The 14,385-nt window shown below is 37.2% G+C and overlaps 1 protein-coding gene across 4 annotated transcripts in view; it reads left to right on the top strand.

Moving 5' to 3' along the window:
• The window catches only part of Pak5 (p21 (RAC1) activated kinase 5), a 279,635-nt gene that overhangs the window by 215,176 nt on the left and 50,074 nt on the right, over positions 1-14,385 (top strand). The gene's annotated exons all lie outside the window — the stretch shown is intronic.

Here is a 14,385-nt window from a genome sequence, read left to right as displayed (position 1 = left end):
ACAGTTTGATTTATTAAGGTTGTCAGGCCCAGTTGCCCACTAATAATAGAACATTGTGGAAGGGAGTTGCCAAAGAAATCGAATTTACTGTAAGGGACTCAAATGCTGTTTTTGCAGCTTCCTGCACATGTATTTATCTTGAAATCGCCCTATGGACCTTGCTTCTAATTTGAGAATATGTGAATACTGGACACATAGTTCTCTTTTAAAACACTCAACCAGATTTACACAGATTTTTGGTATTTAAAATATTTGCCTCTAATTTCAAAAATGAGATGGGAAATAAAATAAAAAGACATTATTAAAACTCATGAAGCTCTATCCATGTCATCGCAGCTAAATACAACTATGATTTCCCATCTGTCTGAATCCACGGTAGGAAGTGTCTCTACTTCCTGTTCTTGGAATGATCTGCTGGTTGTAGAATTTGGCTAAAGAAGCCATGGGATCTCCTTTTCATTTCTTGACTAATATAATCTCAAAATTAAGCAAAGGTGATAAGCATCATATAAGAACCTCTTGTCCTGACTCTGTTGCCAATCTAACAATCCATCTGAATAACATAGAGTGTATTCTTAGTATTGCATGTTTGTTTCCCCCAAAATTGATGTGTTAACATCCTATGCCCTGTGTGGCATTGTTTGGAGTTGGGGTCTTTGGTAAGTCATGAGAGCCACATCGTCGTTAAACAGACCCCAGAGGGAGCTTACTCCATTCTTCCACCATATAAGCTTGCAGGATAGCTATAGCTATCATTGAGGCAAAGAATAGACCCTCCCCTGGCAATGAATACACTACTTAGCCTTAATAATTGTGAGGAATCCATTTCTGTAGTTTAAAAGACACCCATTCTATAGTGTTGTGTTTAAGAGGCAAACATGGACTAAGAAACCACCAAAACAAAGCATCTTGTGCTTTTGACACATACCAGCTCCAAAATCAGAGCAGTAACACTGGAACTTCCTGTCACTTGTGTCTCAGGACTGGTTTACTTAGTTATTTCTATTAACTAGACCCAAATAGAGTCACGTGGGAACTTCTAGTGAAGAATTGTCTCAACCAGATTGGCTGGAACGCATGTCTGAGGAATTATCTTGATTGTTAATTGATGTAGGAGGGGCCAGCCCATCAAAGGAGGCACCATCCCTATGCAGGTGGTACTGGGCTATATAAGAAAGTTAGCTGAGTGAGTCAGCAAGTATAGTTTACCCATGGTTCTTTCCTTAATTTCCTGCCATGAAGTTTCTCAATGATGGATTGTTGCCTAGAAGTATAAGCCAGATCAACTTTGTCCTCATCAAGTTGCTTTTGGTCAGGGTATTTTATCACAGCAACAAAATGAAACTGGAATGGGGCCAATGGTGAAGATTCAGTGAGAAGTTCCCTGTATTCATTTGTGCTTCTCTTTATGTTTAATGAGTCTGGGAGTGTTCTTTGCCTTCCTGTGTCTGTTCTAACCTTGGCACTTCTGAAGAATATAGGCTAACAGTTCCTTGGAATGACCCTCAGTTGGACTTTGTCTGATACTTCATCATAACTGGATTATGCAGAAAGACCGTGACAATATCTGAATGGCTTTTTTAAATGCTCGTTATTCTACCCCTATATCCCATACTCTACACTACTCTCCCATCCCCAACTCTATTTTAATTCTTCTAGATCCACTAATTCCATTTAACCCTTTACACCACTGAGTTCTATCAGCCCTCCACAGAAATCATACCAAGAACCACTTCTAATTTCTTCACCTCTAAGGATATTCCAAATGAAACACACATATCTGAATATTAAAAGCTAAGCTCCATAAATAAGAGAAAATATACAATATTGGTCTTTATGGGTATCGGCTACTAAATTCATTTTTAAAATATCTGTGAAAAATAGAGTTTGCTTTTAATGTTAGGGCTTTTTGTTCATTTGTTTGGTTGTTTGTTTTTGTTTTTAATGATTTGTGTGGTTTTTTGCTCAAGATGCTTCTTTTTGGTTTACTTTTTGGTTGGTTTCTTTGGCAGAGATAAATTAACTTGTGGTGTCTATGTTTCCTATTCTGTGCAGATAGAGAACCTGTAAATACTTTAAAAGCCAAGGCTCATGCTCTCTCGCTGTCTAAAAGGTATTGTTGACATTGATGTGTCATACATACATACATACATACATGCATATGAGAGAGAGAAGTACTCGAGTCACAAGCATACCACCTGTGTTAGTGTCTTTTCTATTGCTGCAAAGAGACACCGTGACCAAGGAAACATTAAAAAGAAAGAGTTTATTGGGGTTTATTAGCTTCAGAGGGTGAGTCTATACGCTCATGGAGGGTAGAATGGCATCAGGCAGACATGGCGTTGACGCTGTAGCTGAGTACTTACAATCACAATGCAGAGAGAAAGCTAATCATGTGGGTTTCTGAAACCTCAAAGCCCACCCCCAGTTCTTTCAGCAAGGCTACACCTCCTACTCCTTCCAAAACAGTCTAACCAACCAGGATCGACTATTCAGATATATGAACCTATAAAAGCCATTTTTAGTTAAACTACATACTGCCCAGCACATTTTTGCAAAGATAATACATGTATCAGGAATCATGATATTATAACCCCTCCCATCCATTAGATTCTGACCTTATATGCAATTCCATTCTCAGTTTTCTCAAGAGTAACTACTATCTGGCACAGATTTTGCCTATCTTTGAATTTTATTTTATTGGAATTATAAAGTAGCTGCTCCATTATATTGGTGCTATAATGGTGAGATTAATCTTTATTCAAATAAAACTTTAATTTTTACAGTTATGGTCCCTCCTAGGCCACTATCTAGATTTTTATTATTTCATTCACTCATTCAACAAGTTCTTACTAAGAATAGAGACTAATGCTGGTAGTCTTTGACATTCTGGCCTGTCCAAATTTTCTTTACATTAAACGCTATAGTAAGTAGTAATCATTGTCCACTCTGTGCCTGGCACTGCATAAGGCGGTAGTATACACTCTACCCTACTTCTCTTTATTCTCACTCCAATCAATCTAATATGTATTTATCTCAGCTCTACAAACAAGAAATATATTTACAGAGACGTTTTCTTCAACATACATAAACCTTTATACTTCATCCATGACAGAACAGATATTTTTGCTTGCATTTGTCTATATGTAAAGCTCACTATAGGAATCACATGGAAACACTGCTTCCCATTTCTTCGAACACACCTGAGTTTACCTGCTGCTTTGATTGAGTAATGAATTGGGGGAACAGCTTGTATTCTTCCCTGTTTCCAGTCTTTTAATGGTATGACATGTCTGCCAGAAATGCCAGGTGATTAATATTCCCCAGAAAATCCTTGGCCAAAGCAGGAAGAAACTGCTGGACAATACCTCTGCTGGACAATACCCCTTACTCAGATAATAGACATACATTCTATTCATAAATGGAACCTTGCAGGCTCTACAGTAAGACTGTCCACTTATTCACAGTGGGTGCTTATCAGTACATCCATTATGGAATCATCTCATTTTCATAGCATTCTCCTCTGTTGTTCATGTGGTTTTCTGGAACTTTCTTTTTTTTATATTTTATTATTTATTATGTATACAGTCTTCTGCCAGCAGAGGGCTCCAGATCAAATTCAAGGCGGTTGTGAGCCACCATGTGGTTTTCGGAATTGAGCTCAGAACCTCTGGAAGAACAGTCAGTGCTCTTAACCACTGAGCCATCTATCCAGCCCCCTCTGGAACTTCTTTCTAATCACAGAAATGGCACCAAAGTTCTTCCTCACGGTGTGCTCAAATAAGACACCTGTTTTTCTGGCAGCTGCCCCTACTCCGTAGAGACACCTAGTGCCTCATAATGACATTGAATTCATGTATGCTTCAACCATAAATTCTTTAGACTACAGGTTTCTTTCTCAGACACAAAAAGCCTTGCTTCTGGTATTCCATAGCCCATTCAAAGGAGAAAAGTAGAATACAGACACTAGGCATATTTCTTTCATATCACAAGCAAGTATCTGAGAAGGGTAGATAATGGTGATGTTTGGTGTGTAGGTGGTAAATGGGTGGATAACACAGGTGACTGGGAACAGATGGGACATGGATCACACGGGACATGGATTCAGTGGTGCGTGTACACATGGATGCCACAGTTTTGAATGAGGATTTAGAGTTTCTTAGGAGTAAATGCTTTGGGTTTAGAGAGATCTTATTTCAAACCTGATTGCTTCACCTCAACTAATTTTGTAGCCTTGAATAAGTAGTTTAATCCAATTGTCCTCCTTCTTGTTGTGTAAAATAGCATTTCCTCCAGCTTCAGTGGGTTCCTGTGTATGTATAATAAATTTGAAATTAGTCTCATTGGTTATAACTTTTAGGAGACTGTCCCATGCTAGGGTTGGGTGTTTTGATGATGCCGCCTCTTTGGGGTCCTCCTGCTCCTGTGGCAATTTTTACCACACTGACAATTCACCTTTGAACTATAATATGAGTTCATGAGACAAATACTGGGAGAAAAGGTTTTCCTCTACTGTGGAATTTCCTGATGGCCAGATTTGGAAAAAGATGGCTGTCCAATGTTTACTTCACCTCCAGCAGTGTGTTCAAAGTCAAGTGAACTTTGTGCTTGCTTACCATGTATCATTATGCTAATTTTTTGTCTTGGAGAAAGGAAGAGAATGGTGTTGTGGAACCACGGCCCAGAAAATTGTCTGCTTTTAGTTTGCTTTGCACATGAAGCTATCACTTGGGGCCCTTTGTGTGTCTAGAAAACTAGAAGAATCTTGCATTAGCTAACAGATGCACTGCAGACTGTTTTTGAAACAGATTTTTCTTAGCAAAGAAATGGTGATAAAGTTTCTATTTTCCCTTCAATTATCTCTTGAGAAAAGTTTTCCATTGTTCAAATATTTTGGGGGGCTTCACCAACATTTATGATGTCAGTGTTGCTTTCTTCTACTCTTTTGTCTTTTTAAGGGACTGCTATCTTATTTCTTTGTATGGAGTCTTCTTTTTTCTCTCTTGTATAGACTCATGAACTACAGATTTCAGCTGAAACTTAGTAGATTTTTCTAGATAAATTAGATAATTTAATTGACTCAGCCAGCTTGATCATTAGACTGTCTGCTAAATTCTAATTATTTAAGCTATGATGTATGCCAAGCCCTGAATTGTAATACTTCACTGAATTTTGTAGTTTTCAGAAAAAAATTACTGCTTTAAATTATGAATAGTGCACATATAATTACACTGGATGCAAGTCTGATTTTTTTGGTAATGTCATCTCATGGAAACACATGAATATAAATGTGTTTCATATTTAAAAATGTGAAAATGTAGCATGAAAGTTTCAGAACAAAAAAAATAATTTTTGCAGGCAAGGACATGAGTATAGAACTGGATTTTAGGGCTCAGATGCACAGCTATCCTGTTTACTGGTTCAGACATCAGCATCTATGTGGCTAACCTGGGTATGACTAATAGTGTGCTTCATGGGATGGCTGCAGATCATATCCTGCAGTAGCAGACATTCTACACAGTCTATATCAAGCATTGTAAACACTTCAGTGTTATCTGTAAATCTAGGGAAATAGTTGGAAAACAGAAACTATAGTTACAGAAAGGTCTACTCACACAGTATCAATCCATATGTTTTCATTTGAACAATACACACAGTACGATAGCTAGTCAATAACAGTGTGAAGATAGCACTGGATTTTCTTGTAAGTCAGAAGCTGTGTGAGTTGGAGATCAGCTGTGGAGAGGAAGAAAACTTTATTTCATGCACTGAGGATGCTGACCCTCTGGTTCAAATAGGACAGAGCTTGAATCCTGGAGGAAATGGAGTGAACTGAGTTGAAAGGCTTCACAGAAGTCAAAGGGAAACAGCAGAGGAGTTAATAGAGGTGGAGAAAATGAGTAGCTGCCTTCTTCCAGACACATAAGGCCTACTTCTGTGGCATGTCCTCCCTTTCCACAGAGTAGCATTTCCAATTAGATGTCAACTGCAGTTACATTTGTCACTGGTACACCCATCTACAGATAAGCCCACACATAGCATTATTGAAAGGGAAGTTTATAAGACATCAGGCTATTTTCTCCTCAGAAGCATCTCTGATCCGTATAGTGCCTTGTGGATGAACGATGGTCCCTTGCAGCTTTCTAGGTCCTGTGTCAAGAAAAATGTAAGGCAAAACTAAGTCATATTGGTTGTCCCATCAAACAACCTCTGTCTCTCCCATCTATAATTCAGGACCAGGAACTAAAATACATGAGTGGTGATGATATGCTTCTTTTATTCATTTGATTGCTTTTTGCTTTATTTTGTTCTGTTGTTTCCTATTTAGAGAACAAGTTGAATAAATATATATTTTTGTATTTTTGCAAATAGATGTTCTATTCCATGTATATTCAGGCAAGATGGGCAATAATTTCAATAACGTACAAATATTCCACTACAAAAAAAGCAAGTCTGAATTGACAGAGAGAACTCTTTCTTCATTTTTCTCAGCTGCTGTGGTCATGTTTGAGTATCTTGAAGCAGTCTTGGATGTCAGCTCTGTCAAATGTTGCATGTAAGCCAAGCTTCTTGCTAGTTAACCAATCCAGCATGGGAAAGTCCTGCAGTGTGCTGTGATAAAGATATACTGAACAATATAACAGAAAAGTTCAGTTCTCAGAAACTGACTGATGAAACAGCCTGGGTCTCTATTCTGAGGCTCTGTCCGTCTATCCGGGATGCTGAGCATTTATATTGACTGCATTCCTGATACCAACAAGCCTGAATACACTGGCTCCATAGCAGCGTCACTGCCAAAGTTGTATTATCAGAGAAGGTGGAATCAGAACACCATTCAGAAACTTTTGAGTTTAATTTTAACGGCTTTTGTGTATTAGTCAACTATGGTTAGAAAAACTTCTGCATAGCAAACAGTAATGCCTTTAACAACAGATTTGTCTTTTTCTTTACTTCTCTACTTTTTGAGAATTTTATATAATATATTTTTATCATATTTTCCCATCCCCCAACTAATTCACAGATCTGCCTCCCACTTCCACTCCCACATACCCAACTTCATGCTTTCCGTGTGTGTATCTGTCTGTCTCTCTCTATCAAAAAAGACAACACACACACACACACACACACACACACACACACACACCATGGAGTATGATTTGTGTTGGTCAACCACTCCTGGGCATGAGGCATTCCCAGGAATATGGCTGATATCCCTATTATCATTCCACTGAAGAAAACTGATTTTCCTTCTTCCTTCAGCTATGAATTATAAATAGAATCTTGGCTAGGAATATGATTTAGTGTCTACTTTTCCTCTCCCTGCTGGGATTTTGTCTGGCTGTAGCTTGTTCGGGTCCTGTACATAATATCACAGTATCTGTAAGTTCATATGAGCATCAGTCCTGTTGTTTCTGGAAAATGATGTTTTCTTGAAGTCATCCACCACCTCCATCTCATACAATCTTTCCATCTCCTCAAATGCATGCATCCTTGAATCTTGAAAAGAGAGATGTGAAAAAGACATCCCATTTAGAACTAAGTGCTCCAATGTCTCTCATTTTCTACACATTATTCAGTTGTGGGTCTATGTTAATTGCCATCTACTGCAATAAGCTTCTCTGATAAGGACTGAGTGATACATTTGTGTATGAGTATAGAACTATGTCATTTGGAATTGTTTTATTGGTATGTAACAGAATAATAGTAGTAGGTTTTCCTCTAGGACCCATGACCTATCTAGTCTCATGTTGTGGGACTCATTAACAATGTGGGATATGGGTTCCTTAATAGGATTCATGCCAGAGATGTATGAATGGGTCAACATAAATAAATCACTAAAAATAATCCATCACATAAACAGACAAAAAGACTCATCCCATCAGATGCATAAACAAACTATGTCAAATTCCAACATCCCTATAATAAAAGTTATAGAGCGACTACAGATATGGAGGACATGTCTCAATATAATGAAATCAATTCATAGAACATCCACAGCCTTCATTATTCTAAACCAAGAGAAACCCAAATTTCCACTTAAATCAGGACAAGACAAGGATGGTCACTCTCTCCATACCTGTTTAATATAGTATTTTAGCTAGAGCAATAAGGCAACTGAAAGAGATCAAGGACATACAAATGGGAAAAGAAGTATATGTATCCTCATTTGGTGATGACTTGAGACTAATAAGAGACCCTAAAGATTTTACCAGAAGGATCTCCGAACTAAAAGCAATTTCAGCAAAATAGTAGGATAGAAAATTAACACAAAAAGTCAGTAGCCTTCCCGTGTACAATGGCAGACATTGAGAAAGAAATCAATAAAGAAATAACTTCTGCAATAACCTGAAAATATCTATCCTGAAATATCTCTAACCAAGGATATTTGTATGATAAAAAGCTTTAAGACATTTGAAGAATATACTAGAAGTTGGAAAGACCTCCCATGCTCATGGATCAGTAGGATTAATAATGTAAAAAATGTACAGTGTACCAAAAGCAGTCTACAGATTCAATGCATCCCCATTAAAATTGCAACATAATTCTTTTCAGAAACTGAAAAGACAGTTTTCTGCTTCATATGGAAACACACACACACACACACACACACACACACACACACACACACACACCAAAACCCCACAGGATAAGTAAAACAATCCTAAATAATAAAAGAAATGCTAGAGGTATTACCATTCCAGATTTCAAGTTGTACTACATAAAGCTGTAGTAATAAAAACAGCATGGTATGGGAATAAAAGCAGATACATTGATCAGCAGAATCAAACTGGAGACCTGGATATAAATTCACACAACTACAAACACCTGATATCTTTTTTTTTTTTTTTTTTGGTTTTTCGAGAGAGGGTTTCTCTGTGGCTTTGGAGGCTGTCCTGGAACTCGCTTGGTAGTCCAGGCTGGTCTCGAACTCACAGAGATCCGCCTGCCTCTGCCTCCCGAGTGCTGGGATTAAAGGCGTACGCCACCAACGCCCGGCTAACACCTGATATCTTAAAAAGAAGCTAAAAATTCACATCAGAGAAAAGAGAATCTTCAACAAATGCAATTGGTCAAACTGTATAGCTACATGTAAAAGAATAAAAACAGACACATATTTATCACCTCCAAACTGATTAAGGACCATAAGAAACAAGTCTTTTTCTTGCTTATGATATGGAGTTGGCTGAGTTCTCCTTCTCAGGCTTCAGATTAGTTGAACTTGACTAATGATTCAAACTTGCATTTGGATCCTGAAATTATGCATGGACCAGCATGGATCCTAAGGTTTTGGATGAACCAGCATTATAAAGATGGGTTTTCCTCAGGACAGATGGCAGAAACTCAAGACCTTAGACTCACATATAATCACATAGACTTCTATCAGTTCATCAAATTTAATGGCCAACCTCACAGCCAATGAATCAGGAATATGTCCTTCAGAAAATCCAAGGAGACCTCCCAGTATTACCTGCTGTACAAATGCCAGGATGACATGAAATTGTGATGTTATTTCAGTCTATCCTATTCTATAAGGCTGTGAAACCCCAAGTGGCAGTAGTACCTCCCCTTTCCTCATTCATCAAAAGGGTCATAAGAGTAATAATGGACACTACCCAAAGCTGTTGGATAAATCAAACATTACAGATGGGCAATGGCATACAGCTGCATGTAAAGAATAATCTCACCCTTACCAAAGCTTTTATTTTATTTGGAAACTTTGGTGTCTTCTAAACTCTTCTCCTTTTCACAAAAAGTATCTCCTCACCTCTAATTTTTAATTCATAGGATCCTTACAGTGTTTCTTCTCAGTCCCAGGACTTATTCAAGTCATTTATATTTGAACATAAGTGTAAAGACAATATGAATGCCTTTGTAAATAACCCTGTATTTAGACTGTGGGAAAGATAGTAAGAGGCTCAGATGTCAGATCTGTTACTGTGAAGTCTATTTGTTGATATTCTTTGTGGAATATTGCTTCAACCTCAACCTTGTAGCCTAAATATGAAAAAACTCTACAAACCTGGAATTTACCTGTTTTGCCACCATGTGAATTATTTCTACACACTTATCATCTTCTGGTGTCAGATCATAGTGAGGATCTTGGCTTCTAAAAGAATAGTCATGGCACCTTGCAATGTGGAAGTATAATTTCAGACTATGGAAACTGGAAAGCACTCCATTAAATTGAAGACAGTCCTTGAGTTGTGCACACACCCTGAACCTTCTTCTTCCCCCATAGATAAGCCAGGCTCCAAGTGAGTGGAGGAGGCAAAAGAAGAGAACTACTATTCCATTCAAGTAGAAAACCTAGAAAGCGTGAGAGCAGAAGACAGTCAGTTTCCATGATATGTTTTGCAAATGAGAAAGTTTAACCCTTTGCTGGGAACATCTGTCAAGGAGGGAAATTAGTAAGCATCAATTAAGTGGCCTGAAATAATCACCATAGTGGATAAATAATTTATTATCACATATAGTTCTGTATACCAAAACATCCTGAAACTAAAGAACTAAAAACACACTCAAAAACTATAAAACTACTGAAAGAAATAAAGAAGATGTAAATAAGTGAATAAGTGGAAAATATTTGGTTTACATATATTCAAAGATATATTATTAAGAGAACATAACTGTTCAAAACTGCCTACATATTCTATGCAATTCTATGCAAATATTAGTGGTTATTATTGAAAAAAACAATCCTGGCTGGGTTATGGCCCAGGCATAGGCTACATAAATAGCATCTATAAGGTTCTGGATTTACTCTATGATAATGAAGAAAGAAAGAGAAAGGTGGATGGTAGGGAGGAAAGAGAGAGGAAGAGAGAAAGAAAATAGAGAAGGAAGGAAAGAATCACATGCAATCTCAAATGATAATAAAGACCCAAATACTCTTAATTTCAATTTTGTATTTCATTTTTATGTGTGCTAGTGTTTTGTCTACATATATTTCTGTGTACTACATGTGTGTCAGGTCCCTGTGGAGTCCAGAAGAAGGCATCCGATCTGCTGGAACTGAGTAACAGATGATTGTGACCTGCAATGTCAGTGTTAGAAATCAAATCCAGATCCTCTGCAACAGCAGCCAGAGCTCTTAACCACTGATCCATCACTCCAGCCCCCACCCCCCAAAATGCTCTTGAGTAAGAACAAAGTTGAAGGACTAATAGTTCTCAATCTCAAAATTGCTATACTGCATAATAAAAACCAAAATAGCATTGTGCTCATGTAAGGACAGACATTGGAGCCCACAGAATAGAATCATCCCAGAAATAAACTGGCAAAGGTGCCAAGACTATTCACCAAGAATAACAGTCTTTTCAATACCATGAGAAAGTTGGATATCCATATACAAAAGGATGGAGTTATAGCCTTAATTTATGCTACATATAGAAATTAACTCAAATGCATCAAAGTCCTGAACATGAGAACCTCAACTATGAAGCTCTAAGAAGAAAAATAGAGGCACACTTTAAGACACTGGATTTGGCAGTGAATTCTTGAATATGAAACCAAAGACATGCACACCAAAAATGACAATAAAGATATTACCTAATTCATAAAAGACAGCCTTTATAATATTTTCATATCATGTTTGTGATGAGATATCAAAGGGATTTAAACCAAAAACCAGAAAAAACTGAGTGACCCAATTTAAAGATGGGCAAAGGACTTGGACAGATATTTTTCCCAAGGAAGACAAAAAAGAGATATAAATGTCCAACAAATACAGGGGGGATGCTGAACATAATTATCACTGAGGAAATGCAAACCAAAACCTTGGGAAGAAAGCTAGGAATTCTGGGATGCATCACTTGTCTACAATGAAGAGTTTGATCCTCAGCAGAACACACACACACACACACACACACACACACACACACGAATGACTGTTTTTAAAAAAAAAAACAGAAAAATAACACTAAACTGAGAACCTTAGCAGATGTTCAGTGGAGTTTGTTGTGAATCTATGGTCATCAGTCCTCTCAATGAAATGCTGTCTTGCCAGAGTTTGACAGAAGTCTCACATAATTACATCTGATAAAATAGCAGGATAATCCATGTCAAAGTCAACACACACACACACACACACACACACACACACACACACACACACACACAAGAATGCAGAGGTATTTGAGATTTTGAGAGGTAAAAGTCCTGAAATTCAGAAAGAAATGCCAGTCAAGCTAACATCACTGTGAAATGGGCCCAATTTGAAAACTGAATTATCTTAATGTACTTCATCCTCACAACAATAAGAATGGAAAACACCTGTCCTGTCGACAAGTCTTCAACAAACTGTCTCCCAACCTCCAACCTTTTTCCTATTGGAAACTTACATGATGGCTTTATTTCTGGAGATGTGGACTCCCTAATCAGTGCAACTGTGCAATTTTAGTTATTTGTTGATGCCTCAAACTGAAGTTGTATCCTGCTGAGCATTATATAGGTGAAAATACTATATGCTGCAAATACATTATATAGGTGAAAATACATATATAAATACTATATGTGAATTTATTTACATGATTGTTTTATCATAATAAATTTTATTTACAGGTTTTGTTTATTTTTATGAGAACCAATTTAGACCCTGGATATCATAAAGAACAGATTGCTGTGGGTGAAACTTACACGACTTGTGATAAGAGGTTAATTCCTATGTAAAATAATCTCATCCTTGTCCTAGGCCTGAAAACAAAGATAGCAATATGTGCAGCTTTTGTAAAGTAGCACCCCTTCCTGAATTGAAAGTACATATATATGTGAGGAGTAAATATAGCCAGGTTCAAGGACTGCAAAGTTCAAGTGAACAAGAGAAGGTAAATGAAAGTAGACCATACAGAAGATAAAGTAGAAGAAAAGAAACGAGAGGAAAAGAAATTATTTCAGGTTTTTTAAAAAACTATTCAGTTATATTTTTCTTATTTAAAATAATTTTTAATTTAAATATATTTTGGGTTATTCTTGCCTACCCCCAAGTCCTTCCTGATCTTCTCCCCCTCCTTATTACCCAACTTTAACTTCTTTCTCATAAAACAAACAAAAACTCAGTACAACAACAAAGCCAAGAAAACAAAATAAAACCTACCCCCACAAAAAAAAACTACAACACCAAATTGTAATGAAATAAAAGTACTGTGGAGTTCAATTATTTGTGGTCAACTACTCCTATCAAAGATGTAGCAACATTGGAATCCTCACAGATCACTAATAGGAATATCAAATATAGAATGTACAGAACTATGGAAAACAGGTCAGAGCTTTCTTGCAAGTTTAAACATAGAATTGTCATCATATGATCCATCAACTCTGCCTTTAAGTATATACCCAAAAGACTGAAGCCAGTGACCTGAACAGATTCTCCTATACCATAGCAACAACACTCACAATAATCAAAAAGTAGATGCTAATGTCCATCATTTAGATGAATGGATAACCAAAATATGGTGTTTATAAAATACAATATTGCTTTTTAAAGGAAATAAAAAAATTTACGTACTAAAACATATATGGTTACTATGAAGTAAGCAAGGCAAAGAACACTATTGTGTAAATCTACTTTTGATTGGAGCCTAGAACAGGAAAACTAATGCAGACAGAATAATATGTTAGAGCTCATGGGTGGGGGCAGGAGTGAGTACAGTAGTGATAATTTTTAATACATCTTGAGTTTTAGATTTGATGTAATAAAATAAAGTGGTTTTACACTATTTTAATGTACTTAATGATAGCAAATTATATGTCTAAAATGCTAAGTTTTTGTTATGTGTATTTTTGCCACAATTTAACAAAGGAGTTTAGGGGCTAGAAAAGTGTCTTGCTGGGCAAAACACTTGTGCAAGTGTGAGGACCAGGTAGGCTATCACACATTTGTGATTTCAGCATCCAGGAGGCAGTTAATGGGTTTCCAGAGCAAGCTGGGGACTAGACTAGCTACATCAATAAGCTCTGAGTTATAATGAGAGAGCACGCCTCAATTGATAAGGATTAAAAAGACACCCCCAAATCAGTCTTGGCTTCCACATACAACATATACACAGGCACCATGCACAAACCTACATCCACACACATTATGCACTCCACACATTATGCATTACTCCACTCTTAGGCATATATCCAAAAGATGCCCATTCATACAACAAAGATGTCTGTTCCACTATGTTCATAGCAGCTTTATTTGTGATAGCCAGAACTTGGAAGCAACCTAGATGTCCCTCAACCAAAGAGTGGATAGAGAAAATGTGGTACATTTACACAATGGAGTACTATTCAGCAGAAAAAAAACAATGGAATCATGAGATTCGCAGGCAAATGGATGACACTAGAAGAAACCATCCTGAGTGAGGTAACCCAGTCACAAAAAGAGAAACATGGCATGTA

The sequence above is a fragment of the Mesocricetus auratus genome, unplaced genomic scaffold (genome assembly GCF_017639785.1).
Source record: "Mesocricetus auratus isolate SY011 unplaced genomic scaffold, BCM_Maur_2.0 Super-Scaffold_100004, whole genome shotgun sequence".
NCBI classification, from domain to species: Eukaryota; Metazoa; Chordata; class Mammalia; order Rodentia; family Cricetidae; genus Mesocricetus; species Mesocricetus auratus.
Note: the sequence above shows the minus strand (reverse complement) of the source record. Positions and strands in the feature narration are given on the sequence as shown.